The 6,652-nt window shown below is 39.7% G+C and overlaps 1 pseudogene; it reads right to left on the reverse strand.

Moving 5' to 3' along the window:
• Nucleotides 1–1,408: 1,408 nt before the first annotated feature.
• On the reverse strand, nucleotides 1,409–4,359 carry LOC140924945 (uncharacterized; annotated as a pseudogene).
• Nucleotides 4,360–6,652: the final 2,293 nt, after the last annotated feature.

The raw sequence follows: 6,652 nt of genomic DNA on the forward strand, positions 1-6,652 counted from the left end.
AGAGCTCAAGTTCACTTGGAGGATTCTTGAAGGCAAATAAACCGCAGTATTTAGTAAGAATTGTTGCAAGCATTCATAATAATAAATTTAACTGGTTTCATATACGAACCTCTCTATTGGCGAGTAACTGCGGAGGTCGTTTTCGTCGCCCTTTTCCCATCAAATCGTCGGCTTTTCAACGAAATCGTCGCATATTAATAGTTGTTTTGCATGGTAACGCTACTGGGGAGCTCGAGTTACGGCGAAACGTAACGTAGCGTGAAAATTAAAGAAAGCATGCAACAGCTTTCACTGATAAACAAAAAAAAAACGTGACCGTGTAGCGCACTTTTTGGCAAATTTCCTTGCTATTGTCGCACGCATATTAAACGTTGTCAAACTTTATTGAAATGGCAATGCGATCGTACCTTTAGGCCCCGTGCAGACGTATCCGGATATTTTTTAATCCGCAAATTTTTCTTTGCGGATTCAAAAATTTCGACGTCCACACGTGTCCGTATTCAATAATCGAATTTGCCCGTCTACACGTATCCGGATTCTTCGGCTTAAGCGAAAATTTTATCGCTAGTCTGTTTCACTGATAAAATTGTTCCATCAAGCACTATATTTCGCTCGTTTAACTTGTTTACGGCGTCAAATCCGTCCGTCCTACATGGAAATAAGCTTCAAAATGTCAAACCGCCGTTTGGCATAATTGAAGTGTACAGTCATGATCATAGCTATAATGACGGAAAAACGTGTTGAGACACTTTTATAAAATGGCCCATTTTTGAACAGTGGACATACCTGTCCCCTTCCCCTGTGTACTCCCACCCCCTCCCCCCTAAACCATCAAGTCTTTCTTTTACTACAAACAACATTGATTCGGGGGGGGATTTACGGTGTTTAAATAGAATGAAATAACAAATGTATGAAATTGTTGATAAAAGCACCCGTTTTAGACAAGTGTGTCAACTACTTTTGTCCCTGATTGTAGGTTTAACTGCACACACGTTATATTAAAAAAGACTTGAAACTGAAGTGCCAGAAGTAAAGAAGCGATAATATTGCGCTGGGCACCGCCTTGAATATTCACGGTAAAGAACTGGGCTGAACGTTACTGTATAAGAAAATACCCGGATTTAGCGCCCACTAGTCTAAAATGTCATACGTCTCCACCCCCTAACCCGTCGGGCATCTCTTCCCGGCGCCCCCCACGGGTTAGGGACCAGTCATAATTTAAGTTGGAGGGGGGGCGGGGTGGAGGAGAAATTGTTTTTTATCCCAAATTATTTCCAGACCCCTACTCGTTAGCACCCATGTTTTTTAGGTACCCCCCTTTAATCATGTTAAAAGATTTAAGGGCTCCCCTTTCTTACATAACACCCAAATGGTAATAACAAATAACATTTTCTTTACTTTACCGTTCTTACTCACTGTCACTTCCGAATGTGCCAACTACGTAATCGTCATCTGAGAGTGATTCGTCATCTTGCTGGTCAGCATAGGACATGGAGTCTGCCATTTCCAACTGTTTCTCTTTTACAGAATTAAGCTCATTATTTCGCAGTACATGGCAGCTGATGGTTTTTATTTTGTCACTTTTTTTACCATACTTGCCAAGTCGATGGGTAGTTAGATATTTCTCAAGTTCTTTGACAGTTAGTTGTTGCAATGTTTCTTTTAGAGACATGTCTAGCCAGTCATACTCATTGTATGTTTTTAGGCCTCGTTTGCTTTTGCCGGTTTGCCTCTGAGTCAACCTGATGGATTCTTTGAGTCTCAGTGGTGTCAGGTGCTCCAGATATGAACGCACGTATTTTTCATCAACAGCGAACTTTGTTGCATATTCTTTAATGGGATCTGTATCATTGAGGGTTATTTCTGATGAATTAAATAAGCGTTTTAACTGAGCCCTTGGCTGCAGGTCATCAGGATCCCTGCGGCTACCATCATCATTTCTCACTGGCGTACAAAACACGCTCTTATAGCGTAGAGGGTTCTTGGGGTCAGGTATGGGTTGAGGTATTCGCTCACTATCTGGTCCTACCCATGGATGGCTTTCACAGAAGTCGCAAAGACGACCATCTGAATGTTCACTGCATGCCCTCTCGAGAAACTCCATATAGAGCTCACCCACATTGTAATGTGATTCAATGAATGTGGGTATTTTGTTCATATATCCGCTACCTGGAATTTGTTCTCGCGAAGTGTCACTCTTTGCTTTATTAAATGCCAAAATATTGGCTTGATTAAAGAAGAACTGGTCTTCTGGCTGCATAGTTAGATATGCACTGATGTATTCTTTCAAAACAGGAGCATCGTGAATTCGTTCTTTAACTTCCTTTGCCACATCCCATGCATTGTGTTCCATTCTTTTTTTCTCGTATTCCTGGAAGTCTTTCACGGACATCGATTTCACTTCATCCTCAGTCATTCCTTGAAAGCACTTGGTTTTCTCCCACTCAAGGGTTTCTCCATCGACAATAGAATCTCCAATGGCGCTATTTGTCCGTTCAGCCTCGCCCTGACCGCTATCACCTCGCGATCTATGACAACGTACCCTATAATCTGAATTGTACAATCTTGCCATTTCAGCGTCTCTGAACCTCACAAGATAGTTTGAAACGCCAACTCCTGGTCCTGCATCTGTAAGATCAGCCCATTTTGGCTTGACTTTGGGAAGCTTCAAGTTTTCGAAAATTTAAAAAAGACTGGTAGAAGTATCTTTGACTCTCGCATTCAGGATCATTATTTCTCCTACACTAACATCAGTAAATTCAGAGGAAGATATAACATCTTTTAACTCGTAAAGGGTGCTCTGAATTTGAGACAATGTAGGTATGACACGTGTAGCAATTAAAGTTTGCTCCTTATCAGTCAGTGACGTATCCATGTCAAACGTTTCTAAGGCTCTTTTGAAGCCCCTCTGTAAATGATCAACACGGCTGGCTTCATACAAACGGTGAGGGCACTCCGACTTTGTGGTTACTTTGCTCATATCCACTACATCGCTCATATCCATATATTGAAACAGGTAATCATGAGCATGTGTACAAAAACAGCGAAATGCTTCTGTGTAAGAGTGCTCATTTGAAGTTGGCATCTCGAATACATCAGGGGACCTATGTCTCAAGTCAACAGTTTCACTTGCCCATACTGATCCGGAACTTCCAATTATTGCCTTGGGTCTTACATAAACAAAATGATGATCTTCGTCTGTCTCTAATGTCTCCTCGTCGTCTTTAATCGAGCCTTTCTTAGTAAATATACGGTGTGCAGCTGGAGTAATATACACTGGCTTTTCGGGCCAGTCATACTTCGGTAATGCTCGTGCTCGATTAACATCAGTAAGGGTCAAAATTCTGACATTCCTGCTCTTTTCAAATCCCTCTGATGTCCAGGACGTAAATAAGCTTTGTCATCAGTGCTGCGCATGAAGCAGCAGTTGTGGGTTTGCGTGTCTACATTGTTAGAAAAGAAAGACAACTTGATGCTTTTAATGTGGCCTCTTTGAAAGTGTGTATTCTCGTTATCATTGTCCTCTGCTTTAGGGGGCTTTTTGAAGCAAAAAAGGCCTTTCCCACAATGTCGCCGTGCTTGCAAAGATCTAATATTTCTAGGTCGTGATCGGTTGTAAACGGTGTTGGCAGATCTAATCGCTTGTTTTCCTCTTTGTAAAAGCTTGTAGTTGGCAATATCAAGAAGGTCACTTTTTTTTACTCTCTTGTTTGTGTACATAACGGTGTCATGTCGACGACCGTGGTATGTGGCCTTGTCTTCTATGCATTTTGCTACAAATTCTTCATCTTCGCTGTCCAGCAAAGACGGTCTTCCTTGTGAAGAGATCTTCCTTCTTTTAACTCTATTTTCTTCAAATAATGATTTCGCCTTGCGTTTTATCGTCTGCTTCACCTTTTGACCCTTTACATCTCCCATTAAGAATTCAGTATCACGGATTCTATCTTGAGTCAACTCAATTTGTCCCTCAATTTTTTTTATTCCTGCATCCCAGACTCTTTCTTTTCTCTGCTTCAGGCTAGTGAGACTTTCCAATTCTTCTTGGTAGGAAGACAGCCGTTGTTTGAGGCGCAAAGTGATTATGTCTTCGGCAGCTATCATCGCATTCTGCCACTCACCTGCAACATCTAACACCTTCTGATTGTCTCTTTTAATTGAATCGATGTTAATGCCGAGATTCTCAAGTTCGGAGTAAGATCGTTGGTATGTAAGTAAAGTCTTCGCCACTTTCATGTCCCATTCTGTGTCTGTCGTATCCAAAATAATTCTGAGTATGTCGATAGTCAACTGTTTTTCACTTTCAGCTTTAGAGACAAATGAAGTGATTAATTTGTGAAAAATTTCAGTTAAGTCTGTCATCAGGCCTGAGTACCACAAATTTGTTTGTTTGTGTGTTCACTACGTACACTGGTAGGCCATACCTATCATGCAGTAAGCAGTCTTGAAAGGAAACTTTGTCATCCTTTGTGAGGGCTGATCCAGGAACAAAGTCTGTTTTATACCCTAAATATATTTCGAGACAGTAGTCTAAAGAAAGGATACTCTTTCGAGATTCTTTACCATCGCTGCCGATTTCCTGAGATATAAGCTGATAATACACCGCAATCAGACCGTTCAACTTCTCTTGCTCCTTCGCTTGTTTTGTTCTTTTCAATAACAATCTTAAATGTGGCAAAATTTGACTTAAGGAACAAGTTTGGTTCGATTTTCTGACATTTTGAGATGCCGTTTTAGAGTTTTGCCTGTTAAATGATCGCGCATCGTTAGAGCCACGTAAAGTCGCTTCATCTTTTCGTGGTCTTCCAGGTCCAGGAAATGGTTCTTTCGGTAATCCCACCTCAACCTCACTACGAGAAAAAGTTTTCTTTAAAGAAATATGCTATTTTTCTATTAAAAAAACAATTTTACTACATATTTCATAATTATTACATACCTGAAAACACTGTCCATGGTAGTTTTCTGCAATAACCGTCAGGCGTTCCTAAACAAGCTACAAAAGCAGTCGGTTCTACTAGTGCTGCATTGCTTTATGGGTAGATTTCAGTCCAGGTTACAAAGTTTCAAAATGGCTGCTCTAGAGGAAGAATTACCAGTACCAGTACTCTTTATGTTTGGCGAAGAGAAAATCAAGGCCAACATTAACTTTGGAGCAAGTAGAAGCGATTTAATAGAGGCTTTTAAAAAGCCTTTTCAGACAACTATTACAAACGATCTGATACTGCAGCATTATGACGACGAGTGGAAAGAATGGATAAACTTACCAGACGATTTTACTGCCTCGACAAAAATCAAGCTTAAAGTCATTTCCAAGCCGTCAGTTCCTGTACAATTAAACTTAAACTTGGAGACAAAGTCACATTCCAGTAAACAAGCTACTTTAAAGACTAGCTCAGGCAGCGGGATGTTGGTTGTAGACAAAACGAATCAAATTAAAGAAGTTCAGCCATTTGAAAGTTATCTGATTTCAAACCCTCACAGTGCACGACTCAAATACTATAATGATGTTGTATCTGTTTTATACACTGAGTGTTTTTGCAGATTTTTCTTCAAAGGAACGATTCCAACATTTCTTAATTGCTGAAAGAAGGTGGAGATTTGAAATAGAAAGTGATATAAACTCTTTGGCTTCAAAACTGGATGAAATTAAGAGCAATTCAGCAAATTCAGATAGTGGTCATTCGTACAACATTCAAAGGTTGCAATCTATTCCACATGATACCAATTCTGAAGATGTTTTTCGGTGTGAAAGAGCTATAGGTGCCTTGGAGAAAATGATGAATTCCTCTCAAAATATTACAAACAGACTGTCGGAGAAAAGGAAAAATTGTTATCTTCCCTCCCTTGATTTAGTTCCAGGGGGAAAGAGCACAGTAAGGTATGTTGAAGTAAAGCTTCAAGCCTTAGAAGAAATAAAGGGAACACTTTTTCACATGCTGGACAATGTCAATACCGTACTTCTTGCCTTACGTAGACGATATGACCAAAATACTTACACAAAGGATGAAGAAGTGAGAAGGAAGAGAAGAATGAAAGAACAAAAAAGAACGAACAAGACCAAGAAGCAGAAAGTATTGTCAAGGCAGGCTAAAGAGGAGTGTAAACTTTTGACTGGGAATGAAGAAATAGATATCACTCAAAAAGCCAGTATTCCTGTGATTGACAGTAATAACCTCAACAGAGAAGCACTTCACACTAAACTGAGAAAGAGATTTCACCTAGAGCCTCTCAAACAGCTTATAGAGCAAGGATATATCAGTGACTGTGTTATAATTGAGATAAGACAAGCCATCGAAAGGTTAGAAGCTGACAGGACCGCTTCAAGGAAGAAAGAAGATAATCAGCCAAAGCTTATTGCTTTTTATATGAGCAGTACATTCTCTAATAACAAAAAACTTGACAGTGACACAGACAGTGAGTCCACATCAACCTCATCTACAAATCATGATTCGGATAGTGAGATTGTATAACATGCATGTAATCATTTGTTAAAATGCCGATGAAATTGTTTCAGTGTTACACAATAATGGATGTTGTATTGATGCACCTACTATTTGAGCATTAAATCTTTTTGTGAAAATGCTGATTAAATTGTTTTAGTATTACACAATATAGGACTTTGTGTAAAACTGAATCAAAATCAGGTCCTTTAATA

This window comes from Porites lutea, chromosome 14, assembly GCF_958299795.1.
Source record: "Porites lutea chromosome 14, jaPorLute2.1, whole genome shotgun sequence".
In the NCBI taxonomy this organism is placed as follows: domain Eukaryota; kingdom Metazoa; phylum Cnidaria; class Anthozoa; order Scleractinia; family Poritidae; genus Porites; species Porites lutea.